Source organism: Myxine glutinosa, chromosome 8, assembly GCF_964187855.1.
Source record: "Myxine glutinosa chromosome 8, kmMyxGlut1.1, whole genome shotgun sequence".
Taxonomy (NCBI): domain Eukaryota; kingdom Metazoa; phylum Chordata; class Myxini; order Myxiniformes; family Myxinidae; genus Myxine; species Myxine glutinosa.
The window spans coordinates 128,601,397-128,615,496 of NC_136268.1; positions in this window are offsets into that span (position 1 = coordinate 128,601,397).

The window sequence follows — 14,100 nt, forward strand, 5'->3', positions numbered from 1 at the left end:
AGAAAAGATGGGCACCATATAAGTTGCCCTGATGTGTGAACTTTGGAATGATATTTTGCATCGGTTCAACTGCTGCAGCAAGTTGTTGCAAAGTGCCACCATAGAATTAACACCGGCTATTGGTCTGCTGAAGAGTTTGAATGAGTTTTTACATGCGCGCAGTGAAAATTTTGATTTATATAAGCAACAAGCATGTGATCGCTGCGGCAATAGCACTTACAAATCCGAAAGTCGGCGAATTCCCAAGCGTAAGAAGCGCGTCAATGATGGAAATGCTACTGATGCCACAGAAGGGATGACGGGCCAACAAAAATTCAAAGTCAATACATTTTATGTCATCATTGACCAACTGTGAAGTGCATTGCAGAAACGCATAGAGGCGTATTCTGTAGTGCTGCAGCGGTTTGGCGTTCTGACAGAGTTTGACTCTATGACCGATGAGGATATCAACACTGCTATTACAGGGCTTGTCAGTGTGTATCACAAGGATCTAAATACTGATTTTGCGTCAGAGTTCCGTCAGTTCATTTGCTGGTATAAAGACCAACTGCCCTCAAGTTCCCCCTCAACAGGGTGTGCACAGGCACAGCATATGTTTGTGCTGCTGCACACCACTGGAGTTCATGCAGCCTTTCCAAACACTGCAGTGGCTCTCCGAATATACTTAGCACTGATGGCCACCAATTGCTCAGGAGAACGCTCATTTTCGCAGCTAAAGAGAATCAAAGATGTGAAGCGTTCTACCATGCATCAACAGCGTCTTGGTGCATTGGCCCTTTTGTGCATTGAAAGTGATTTGCTCCGAGAACTGGACTTCAGTTCCGTAATTGAAGAGTTTGCAGTTGTAAACGTGCGCAAGGTTACAATCTAAGGTCTAGTAAACTGTAAAGCAAAGTGCCAAATCTGTGCGTGTTTTGTCATGCATATATTCATACACTGCAAATTGTATAGACTAAACTAGTTTGAAAGTAGTTTCTTTTCACATTAAATATTTGTCTTTTTTTGTATTAAATATTTTGTTCATGAATCAGTGCATCTTTTGTCTGGGGTCCATTTCCATGAGCCCGAGATCTAATTTAAATTGTTCAGGCCATTCTCTAAAATTTCAAAATGTGCCTTAAGGCCAGCCGAGGCTTAATCCGGCACTGCGCGTGGGGAAACCGGCGAGAGAGCTGGTGAGGCAAGCCGCTCGCGTATCGACGCCATTGTGTGTGTGTGTGTGTGTGTGTGTGTGTGTGTGTGTGTGTGTGTGTGTGTGTGTGTGTGTGTGTGTGTGTGTGTGTGTGTGTGTGTGTGTGTGTGCACAAGTTGCTGTTGTTGGCTGCTGTCTCCACACATAGATGGATGTCAGAAGGTGGAACGCAGACCTATCAGGTCTCAAAGTATCCACCTCTGTTAGTGTGTGTATCTGTGCATGACTGTGTGTGTGTGTGAGTGGGTGTGCAATGATTCACTTCATTTCCTCTTCCCTTTCTTTCCCATCTGTTATTTCTTTTTTTCTCTCCTTGCTCCCGAACCTCCCTCTACACCAGCTGACACCTCCTTCCAATGGCATCCTTCACTCCCTCCAGGATATCTGATCTCCACTACTCACGGATTAATAAGGGTGGAGTGGTTATCTGGGAACGTGATCATGCATGACGGCTTTTCTGAAACAAATATTTCCATTTCTTCCGAAGTGGAAATGTGTTGCATGGACTGAGGCCGACACTGTGCAGTCAACTGTCATTTGTGACACAAAGTGATGATTCTCAGTGTGTGTGCGTGTGTGTGTGTATTTCCATTCTCAACACACACACACACACACACACACACACACACACACACACACACACACACACATACACACCAATCATTCAACCTCAGACATGATGGCTAGGCTATGCCATAAAGTGTTCAAGCTGTGGATATGGATTTGGAATGTCTCCCCTAACAAAAAAAAATATCGTGTTCACCGGTACATCAAAGGCATAGACATAAATGATGGGAAAAAAATGTTTGCATTCAAGCATGCATTTACAAATTCAAAACAGTCATGCACATGTCATGTGTTGACTTTTTAGGAACACATTTAACTCCACAATGTCATCTTTTATATCTAGATCTGCCTTTCTTTGACAAATGTGCTCATTGCGCTTTGTTAAGGGTTAATACAATATCTACACCACATGATGAAGGTTGGAAAGTTGGGTTGGTCTGTTTGGAAATACCATCTGACCACTTAGTTTATGATGGATCATGCTTTTCTGACGTGGAACTTAAATAAACGTTCCTCCATGAGGCTCTGTGTTTATAAATCCAGCTCAAGTCAGAAATAGTATTTTGAAAACTTTTCATCTCCTCAGCAAATTAATGAAACAACAGCATGAGCCACTCAAGCTAATTTAACAACCAGAAAGAGTTCAAATGGGTCGAAATGGTATGAAATCATCTAAAAAGGGTCTAAAGTTCCAAGGAATCTAAAGTGTCTCAAGCACATTAAAATGTCTGAAAGGTGTGAGGGCTTCAAGGTCTAAAGGTCTGAACAAGGTCTGAAGGTCTAGAGGTCTGAAAAAGGTCTGAAGGTCTGAAAAAGGTCTGAAGGTCTAAAGGTCTGAAAAGGGTCTGAAGGTCTATAGGTCTGAAAAAGGTCTGAGTGTCTAAAGGTCTGAAGGTGTCCAAGGGGATTAATGGTATTAAAAATGGTTAATGGTTAAAATTAATTGGTTAAATGGTTAATGGTTAATGGTAAAAATGGTTAATGTCTAAGGGGTATTAAAAAGTCTCATGGGTCTGAGGGCATAAATATAAAAGAGTCCAACAGGGTATCATACTATAGGAGATGGGGTTTTGCAATCCCTTCTGTGTATCTGTCCAGGCCGTAACTTTTTCTTTTACCATTTGTCATTCTTTTTGTCATCAAAATTTCAACAACGCTGTATTATGAGAATGTGCGGAAGACAAATTAATAACCTCATCAAAAGGTCAAGCGTCACATGAAGTCGTCAATTTTCATTCAATTGACTTGAAATTTTACGAATTTGGATATTGGGTCACTGAATTGGTTCACCAATCAAAAGTTAGAAGTTGATTTTTTTTTTTTTTTACAGCGTAGCTCGTAGGGCAATGTCATCGAGAACAGCTTTTGTCTGTCTATATGTCCCCACAGACGTACACCAATCAGAGGTGAGGATTTGGTCACATGACAAGTGGACAGCATTTAGTAACCATTACAGTTTCATTTTACTAAAAGGAAATATAATAACCTTCTGTGGAAAGTTTTGCGGTCCCAGCAGGTGTCGTAAGGTAGGTAGGAGCTTTCAGAAATTCCTCAATACAATAATGATTTTGAATTGCGTTTGAGATGGACGTTGCTCCCGAATACGGAAATGAACTGATGATGACGGTTCACTGCCTTGATAATATCTCAATACAATCGTGATTTACATTACATTTTGATATTTTAATACGATGGTATTCATTTGTGATCGGAATGATGAATGATGCTGTTTGGAATGAAAATATAGAGAATGTGGTGTCAATACCTGATGTTTGAATGAAGGTGGCACAGGAATGTGGAATTTATTGGTTCATCGTTTGCCATTCGTTGTTTTTTTTACCTAAGTCATTCACGAACTGGTTGTCAATACCTGATGTTTGAATGAAGGTGGCACAGGAATATGGAATTTATTGGTTCATCGTTTGCCATTCGTCATCTTTTAACCAAGTCATTCATGAACCGGTTGTCTATGCTATACATTATTTGTTGACTGTTATCCCCACCCAGGTCACACTATCTTCTTCAACTAAAGTATCAAACAAGCCTGGCTACGCCATTGTTAGACTATCGGTCTTGTTTAGATCCAAAGGTCAAAAAGGTTCCATAAAAACGTCAATTTTCATTTAATTGAGCAACGATTTTAATCATTTGCATATTGGGTCACTGAATTGGTTCACCGATCAAAATTTAGAAGCTGATTGTTTTTTTTTTAGATCAAAAGTTCAAAGGTTAAGGTTACATAAACCAACTTTTTTTTTTATTATTTAAATTTTCATCCGATTGATTTCAAATAATATATGAACAAGATTATAAATAATTAATGGACATGTGTGGGAAAATTACACACCCAGACCAGGAATCGATATTGTTACATTTGTGGGGGAAAACAATGAAATACCATAGTCGAGGTAGAATCGTGTAGATTAGAATGCTCCGTATGCCGCAAAGAACCCATCTCGATGTACAAAAGTAGGCTGTCTGTTCGGGTAAGATCGTATACGTGTCTCCATACGAGGGTTGGAGCTATGCTAATTAGGTAGGGCTTAAGGATAATTCCCCAGTGTGTAATTTGCCCCTGTGATCTTCCCCACGTCTTTATTACAAATAAAAAGCCCACCACACAACAACACAACTTTAACAACTGAATCATTCGCTCACAATGCCGCCAGGGCTAACCAACACCCAGCACATTTGTCGATCGGCAAGGAAACCCCAACGTCATCCAAACCTTCCCGAACAGAGATTGGACTCCGCCCCCAACAACTCGTGGTAAGGAGGCCATGCCCCGGCCTTCGTGATTGGTAGAGGCGTGAAGGGATGATTGAGTACAGCTCGGTGATTGGACAGAGTGTGATGTCAGCGTTAAAGTGTTTTTGTTAAAGTGGACATCTCTCTGACCATCCTCAGGGAGCCTGCTCAGCGTCGACGAGTCTGGCATTTCACTCAGGCCAACTGGCACGGTCTTCAAGCAGCCATCAATCATCTGGACTGGTCTCCCATCTCTACCACCTCTGACATCAACTCATCCTGGGAATTCTTCCAAAGTAAATTGCTCTCTCTCATGCACAGATTTATCCCATCTCGTCTTCAGTTGTCATACCCTTCCTCCCGTCCATGGTACACGGAATCTTGTGGTGAGGCTGTTGCCCAGAAACAGCTTGCCTTCGTCTCCTGGAAAGCAAATCCAACGGAAGGAAATCTCATTTCCTTTCACAAAGCCCGAAACAAGTGTGTGTCCACCCTCAGGAGAGCCAGGAAACAATATCTCTCCGTTCTCAAGACCGAACTCTCTTATCTGTCTCCCTCTTCCAAATCCTGGTGGCGTCTGGTCAAATCCGTTTCTGGTGTTTGTTCCCCCTCCATCCCCTCCCTTACCTCAAACGGCTACACAGCTGACTCCGCACGTGAAAAGCTGAATGCCTCAACTCTGTGTTTGCCTCTAAATCTTGTCTCCCAAACCCATCCCTCTCTGTACCCACCATACCCAGTCGTACCCTGCTGCTCCTGGACTCCGTGTCCTTTCCTCCTGACAAGGTGGAAAAGTTTCTGTCAACCCTCGACTCTGATTCTGCAACTGGACCCGACGGCATCAGCCCACGGGTCCTAAAATCCTGCTCTGCTGCTCTATCTCACCCTCTCTCTGTTCTCTTCACCCTCTCTTTTGCTCAAGGTCAACTGCCATCTGCTTGGAAATCAGCCAACATCACCGCTTTGCACAAAAAAGGTGCAAAAACAGATCCTAGCAACTACAGACCAATCAGCCTTCTCCCAATTATCAGCAAAGTCATGGAATCCATCATTGCTTCTGATATGAAATCTTTCCTCTTCTCCAATGGCTTGATCTCTGATCATCAATTTGGTTTCAGACCAGGTCACTCTACTCTGGACATGCTGCTTCTGCTGTCTCAACAATGGATGGAGGTCCTCAATGCCAAACAGGAAATTAGAGCTGTCTCCCTCGACATATCACGTGCCTTCGACACGGTCTGGCACCCCGCTCTGCTCACCAAACTCTCCTCCTTTGGTATCCATGGAAATCTCCACGCATGGCTGGCGGACTTCCTCTCTAGTCGTCGTCAACGTGTGGCCCTGAATGGGTTTCTCTCATCTCCTCTTCCTGTTCAGGCTGGAGTTCCCCAAGGCAGTGTTCTGGGCCCCGTGCTTTTTCTGGTCTTCATCAATGATCTCTCTGACTCTCTCGAAAATCCTCTCTATCTCTTTGCTGATGACTCCACTCTCTGCCGCTCCATTCCTCTTCCCTCAGATCGGCAGTCTGCTGCCTCCTCACTCTCTGAAGACCTGGACAAAATCACAGACTGGTCAAACAAGTGGAACATGTCTTTCAATCCTGACAAATCTCACACTCTTACTATGTCTCTCCGAAAAGATCGACTGGACAACCCTCCCATCTACTTTCTCAACAATCCTCTCCAAGAAGTTCTGTCGCTCAAGATTTTGGGTCTCACTATCTGCCATGATCTTTCTTGGGAAAACCACATTTCCAAGCTGGCCTCCAAAGCCAGTCGCCGACTGGGCATCCTCCGTCGTGCGAAGTCCTTCCTCGGCACGCCTGAGCTCCTCACCACATACAAGGCTTTCATCCGCAGCTCAATGGAATACTGTTCTCCCCTATGGGCCGGTGCTCCTGCCTCACACCTAGCTCGGCTTCACGCTGTTGAAACCAAAGCTTTCAGAATTATTGGAATCTCCCGCGATGAAGCTATCTCTGAGGGCCTTTCACTCACTCACCGCAGGCAGGTAGGTGGTCTTTCTGTCTTCTACCGACTCCTCTCCGGCCTTGCACCCCCAGCTCTCTCTGTGCTCTGTCCCCCAAATATTCCTACAGGTCGCACAAGATCTGCCAGCAACCCTCTGATGGTTAAACTGCCGAAATCTCGGCTCTCCGCTCACCTTCACTCTTTCATTCCTCTTTTCTCCCGCCTCTGGAACAAACTCCCTCACTCCCTTCAATCCCACTCCTCCCTCCAGGTCTTTAAAACAGCTGTTCACCACCATCTCTTATCTTCCCCCATCCAAAACCTTGATCTTTTCTACCCCCGCTAATTCACCCCAGATCCACCTTGTTTGAAATTCCAACTTCTTTCCTGGAAGTCCTGGCAGTGTCCATATGTTTTATACCTCTCCCACTGCCCCCTTCCCACGCCCCCCCCCCCCCCCAAAGCCCTCGCCCTCTCTCAGATCTCTCGATGTCTCCATGTCTCTCGGTCCCTGCTCTCAAATGTTGTGTTTGTGTCCTTCCCCCTCTCTCCCCATCTTGTCTACCGCTCCCTATGTTATATGTTTTATGTGTCGGTTTGTCTTTCTGTGTGATTAATGTTCGCTCTTTCACGAGCCTCGATATTGTATACAAAAAAAAAAAGAAAAAAAAGAAAAAAAAAACAAAAGGTGGAACATTCGAGAGCTAGAGGAAGAGAACAAGGTCTCGCCATCTTGTCTCTCGGTCGTCTGGTTCTGGCTTCGTGGCGGATGGTTTAATTTGTGCTTCAGGTCACTTGGCTGTGGCTGTTCTGGTTCAGTGCGCTGGTGCTGAGGAAAAGCAGTGTTCGCCTTCATGGCCGATTTGACCGTGAGAAGAAGGTGGGGGCGACAGTTCGTGGGGGCTCTTGGCGATTCAGAAAGAGTGGGGAGCGAAGGAGGAGCACTGCCCAGATTGCCTCACATAGGTGGCGCTGCGAAGAGCGACTGGCGCCATTGATGGAGCGGTTTCAGGCCACCTTGAACAGCCATTTCATTCCACGACCTTGTTGAGAGAGATAAGCAAAAGGACTATACAAAAGGCTATTATTTATTTCCTTTTATTTCCCCCCTTGTTTGTATATGAGTCTGATGGAGACATCTGAAATTAGGAACTCGTTTTTACCTCACATTCATATTATTTGGGTTACAATTACTTTTTTAATTCATTACTTGTGAAATTTACTTTTCTCATCCTGGTTTGTTTCATTGTTTGTGGGTTCGGATTACCCCTGTGTGTGTTCCCGATCAGGTAAGACTTTGAACCTTCCCACGCGTGTCACTACCGCCAAGTTTGGCATACGTCTTGGAGTTAAAGCTCATTTCGGTCATTCGTCCTCTTGGGGTCTTAACCCTGGGGACACGACAATATGTATTTATGTGTGTATATACATATACTGTATATATATTTTTTGAGGTTGATTTGAAATATCCTGAAGAACTTCATAATAAACATAAAGATCTACCTTATGCTCCTGATAAAGAAAGTCCAAGAAAAGAATGGTTAAGTGATTATCAACAATCATCTATATATGTATATATATACAGTCACGTGAAAACGTAAGCACACCCCATGTAAAGTTTTGACTGTTTCAACATATTTCAACATACAGCTATTTGATCTTCATTTCAACAATATTGATAGATAAAGGTGATATAATATAACAAATATAATGAAACATTTACATTTTGTAGTCCATGGTATAATTTAAATAAACATAAATGCAAATTTCGCATGTGGAAAAAGTAAGTACACCCCTACATTTATCACTACTTCAAATACCTAAAATTAGAATCAGGTGCACCAGCTCAGGTGCAAATGATTAGAACATCGTTGGAGAGGATCTTATTGGAACCTGTCTTATTTAAACCTCAGACATTTCGTTTGGTTTGCTCTTTGTTGTTGAAGTGTGCAGCGTCACCATGCCTAGATCAAAAGAGCTCTCTGAGGCCTTCAGAAAGAAGGTTAGAGATGCCTACGAGTCTGGGAAGGGATTTAAAAAGATCTCCAAACAATTTGAAATCAATCATTCGACTGTCCGGAAGATCATCTACAAGTGGAGAAGATTCCAAACAACTGCCAACTTGTTCAGGCCAGGCCGCCCCAGCAAGTTCAGCCCGAGAGCAGACCGCAAGATGCTGAAAGAAGTCTCTAAGAACCCCAGAATGTCATCGCGGGACCTACGGGTAGCTCTTGCCACTGTTGATGTCAAAGTGCACGAGTCTACCATTAGAAAGAGGCTGCACAAATTTGATCTACATGGGAGGTGTGCCAGGGGGAAACCTTTGCTGTCCAGAAAGAACATCAGGGCAAGACTAAAGTTTCCCAATGAACCACTAGGCAAAGACCAGCACTTCTGGAACAATGTGCTCTGGACAAATGAGTCAAAGGTAGAGCTATTTGGCCACAGTACCAGAAGACATGTTTGGCGAAAACCAAAGACAGCATTTGACCACAAGAACCTGATACCAACTGTAAAGCATGGTGGTGGAAATATTATGGTTTTGGGCATCTTTGCTGCATCAGGGCCTGGGCAGCTCACCATCATCGAATCCACTATGAATTCTTCATTGTACCAGAGGGTGCTTGAGGATAATGTGAGGTCATCTGTCAGAAAGTTGAAGCTCAACCGAAGGTGGACCTTGCAACATGACAATGACCCTAAACATACCAGTAAATCCACCAAGGAATGGCTGAAAAGAAAGAAATGGAGGATTCTGGAATGGCCAAGTCAAAGCCCGGATCTAAATCCCATCGAGATGTTGTGGTGGGATTTGAAACGAGCTGTGCATGCAATTGTGCCTGCTGTGCAACAATTTTTTGTTGAATAAATTATTGCAAAGTCAATTATTCATTGTTTTTTGTTCAATTAGATCACCTTTATTTATAGATACTGTTTAAATGAAGATCAAATGTTGATATGTCCACATATGTTAAAAAGATTTTTAAAACATTTCATTGGGTGTACTTACTTTTTCCACATGCGAAATTTGTATTTATGTTTATTTAAATTATACAATGGACTTCAAAATGTAAATGTTTCAGGATGTTTGTTATATTATATCACATTTATCTATCAATATTGTTGAAATGAAGATCAAATAGCTGTATGTTGAAATATGTTGAAAAAGTCAAAACTTTACATGGAGTGTACTTACTTTTTCACGTGACTGTATATATACCCTTATCATACACGTGACTGTATGATAAGGGTACACAATATATATATATATATATATATATATATATATATATATATATATATATATATATATATATATATGTAAGAAATGGCAGAAACTCCACAATACGAGCAGGGTGCCTCATTTGCATTAAATAAATAATCAGAAGAAATTAAATAAGTAGTGGACGTAGCTTCAAGACGGTCGATCTTTAATTTTCGACAAGCTTTCGACCAACAGGTCTTCTTCTTAGTCTACAAGACTAATGTATGTATATATTATTTATATATGTACATGTTATTTTTCAAAGGATTTCCTTCAGCTGTTTCACTGCGTTTTGATCCCACCAGTGAATAATGCAGCTGTCCTGGGCCTTAGCAACAAGCAATCATCATACCAGCCAACAATGAGAAAAGGGATAGTCACAATTTTTGCTTTTATTGTTGCATTTTCAAGATGATATCAGTAATGCCATCCTTTGTGTTTGTTACCCTAAACATTCCAATAAATACTGTGGTAGCATACTAACAAAAATGTCCTGTTGGATCACACCCTCAAAAGCAAAGCATAACTTTCGAAGAAGGCGCCTGGCCTTGAGAAAGTCCTCCGCAGAACTGGCAAATCAAAACTTGTAACTTGGCAATGTGAAAATGTTTAAATGAAACACATGGTGTACACGTTGGAGATATGAGTGCCATCCACATATTATGTATGCAAAAGTAATGAAAAGTTCACCCTTTCTCATGGTCTTCACATGCTACATTCAACTTCAGGTTCATCCTGTTACTCATATTCTTTACAGTCTTCTTTCTCTTTTCTCCCTCATTCTTCTTCTTTGCTGTCCTCTTCCTTTTGTTCCCAATCATGTTAATTTTTCATCATTTTGTTGATATAATTTCATTCACCTTTTTGGGTTTATTCTATGATGTGTAGGAAGTGAACTTTGCTCATTTGTTGCACACAAAACCTAATTTGTTCTGCATGGCCCTTCGGAGTTGGTAAACCTGACAACTATTGTCATTAACTCCTCCACGACAACAACAACAACAACATGCATTTTAAAGGCCATTTTCCCTGCTAGAGCGGGGGTTAGCCTTGCGGTCCCCATGACAATCTTCTCCATTTTGCCCTATTTTCTGCATCTCTCCTTGTTAACCCCCTTGCCCGCATTTCTTCTTCCACCATCTTTAGCCAAGTCTTTTTCGGTCTTCCCCGTCCTCTGCTTCCTTCTACATTCATTTCCATCACTCTTCTCAACCAGTCACTTTCATCCTTCCTCAACACATGACCAAACCATCTCAACCTGTTCCTCTTCACAGCATCAATCACAGGCTCTATTCCCATCATCTTTCGCAATTCATCATTTGTCTTCCTCTCTCTCAACGATACTCCATACATCCACCGAACCATTCGCATTTCCACCCTTTCCAACCTTCGTTGCTGCTCTACGTTTATTACCCATGTCTCGCTCCCATAAATCATAACACTTCTCACACATGCAGCATACACCTTTCCCTTCAGCTTCAACGACACTCCCCTCATCATCAGCACGCCACCCAGTTCCCGAAACTTCTTCCATGCACATCTCACTCGAGCAACCGTTGCCGAGTCTGATCCACCTTCTCCATTCAGCATGTCTCCGAGGTAGCAAAATGTTTTCACACCTTCCAGCTTCACGCCGTCTCCAAGATCCAACTCAACATTTCCTGCATCTGCAGCTCCCTCTGTGCACACCTTACATTTGAATGTAGCTGCCACACTGGTTAATGACCCTCTCAGACCACTACATTTTTGATGAACCCACTCAGCGCACATTGTACATTGAATGGAGTTCACTCCGACACCCTTCCTACACACAGCACAGGGCCACTTCCCAGTTCTTTCCACCTCACCACATGCTTTACCACTTGCCATCACCTTCGTCTTTCCGATATTCACCTTCAGACCTTTTGTCTCCATACATTCCTTCCACGTGTTCATCTTTTCCTTCAGTCCATCCATACTTTCCGCAATCAACACCAGATCATCTGCATACAACAACTCCCACGGTAAACCCTCCTTTACGTTCTGAGCCAGCACCTCCATCACAGCTACAAATAGTATTGGACTTAGTACCGACCCCTGATGCACTCCCACCTTCACCTCAAACTCACCACTGTTCCCGTCCTTCGTCCTTACAGCTGTGCGCGCTCTTTTGTACATTGCCATCACTACTCTGATCAACCATTCCTCCACTCCTAACTTCCTCAATGCCCATGTCAATACTTTGCGTGGTACCCTATCGAATGCTTTCTCCAGATCAACAAACCCAAGAAACAACGTCTTCCTCTTCTCCATGTACTTCTCCTGCAACTGCCTCACAATGAAAAGCGCGTCTGTCGTTCCTCTTCCTGGCATGAATCCAAACTGCATTTCGTCGATCTTCACTTTCTTCCTTATCCTCCTCTCCAACACCCTTTCCAATACCTTCATTCCATGCTCCAATAACTTTATCGCTCGGTACGAGCCACACTCCAGAGGGTCACCTTTCCCCTTGTATAGAGGGATGAGGGTACTCAGTTCCCAATCCACTGGAATGCGGCCTTCTTTCACCACCAGATTACAGATCTCTGTCATTCTCTTCACACCCCAACTTCCTGCTGCCTTCAACATATCTCCCACAACTCCCGTCGGCCCTCCCGCTTTTCTACCCTTCATTGCTTTTATCGCTTCCTCAACTTCCTTCTCAGTTATCTTCTCTGCCAGTCCTAAAACAGGGTTACTCTCTATGTTGCCATCCCATTCATTCTCTGTATTCAACAGCATTTCCATATATCTTTTCCATCTTCCTTTAATTCCATCTGGGTCGACAACGATTTGTCCCACTTCATCCTTCAAGCAACTCACCCCCATCACATCACACCTCTCTTTCGCTATCTGCTTTGCAATCCTGAATACTGCTTTCTGACCCTCTTCCGAATCCAAGCGTTCTCCGAACATTTTCCTACATGCCTCCTGCGCCTTTGCTACCTCTTTCTTTGCAGCCTTCCTGGCTGCCTTATAACTTTCATGCTCTGCTGTTTCTGCTCCCGTACCCTTCGCCTTCTGCCACTCCTTGAACTTCTTCCTCTTCTCGTCAATCCTCTTTCCAACTTCATCATCCCACCACCATGTTTCCGAGTGCCTCGGTGGTCCTTTTGTCCATCCACATACCTCACCAACGGCTCCCAACAGACAAGCTTTCATTGACATCCAACCACTTTCAAGCTCAACCACATCATCCTCGACCCTACTCAGCCTCTCTTTTAATGCCTCCCTTACTGTCAGCTCTTTCAACCTCCACACCTTCATTCTCGGTTGGTACTTCACCCGCCGAGCTCTCCTCGCACCTTTCACCCTTACGTCGCAGACAACCAAGTGGTGCTGTGAAACAGCCTCCTCCCCCGGGATCACCTTTGTGTCCCGGAGGTGCCCCCTATCTCGCCTACGCACCATCAGGTAGTCAACGGTTGTCGTCGACCCACCTGACGTGTATGTAACAAGCTTATTATCCTCTTTCTGGAACTGAGTATTACAAATCAACAAATCAGCTCCATCAGCAAACTCCAAAATCCTTTCACCTTCTCCATTTCTCACACCATATCCGTAACCCCCATGAACTCCGTCAAAACCATCCATACTCCTTCCCACATGTCCATTTAGGTCTCCTCCTACCACAACAACTTACTCATCTTTCACGTTTTCCATCAGCTTCTCTATCACACACCAGAACTTGTCCTTTTCTTCATCGCTTCGACCAACCTGCGGAGCATATCCCGAGATGACGTTTTTTTTTTTTTTTTTTTTTTTTTTTTGTATACAAGATCGAGGCTCGTGAAAGAGCGAACATTAATCACACATAAAGACAAACCGACACATAAAACATATAACATAGGGAGCGGTAGACAAGATGGGGAGAGAGGGGGAAGGACACAAACACAACATTTGAGAGCAGGGACCGAGAGACATGGAGACATCGAGAGATCTGAGAGAGGGCGAGGGCTTTGGGGGGGGGGGGGGCGTGGGAAGGGGGCGGTGGGAGAGGTATAAAACATATGGACACTGCCAGGACTTCCAGGAAAGAAGTTGGAATTTCAAACAAGGTGGATCTGGGGTGAATTAGCGGGGGTAGAAAAGATCAAGGTTTTGGATGGGGGAAGATAAGAGATGGTGGTGAACAGCTGTTTTAAAGACCTGGAGGGAGGAGTGGGATTGAAGGGAGTGAGGGAGTTTGTTCCAGAGGCGGGAGAAAAGAGGAATGAAAGAGTGAAGGTGAGCAGAGAGCCGAGATTTCGGCAGTTTAACCATCAGAGGGTTGCTGGCAGATCTTGTGCGACCTGTAGGAATATTTGGGGGACAGAGCACAGAGAGAGCTGGGGGTGCAA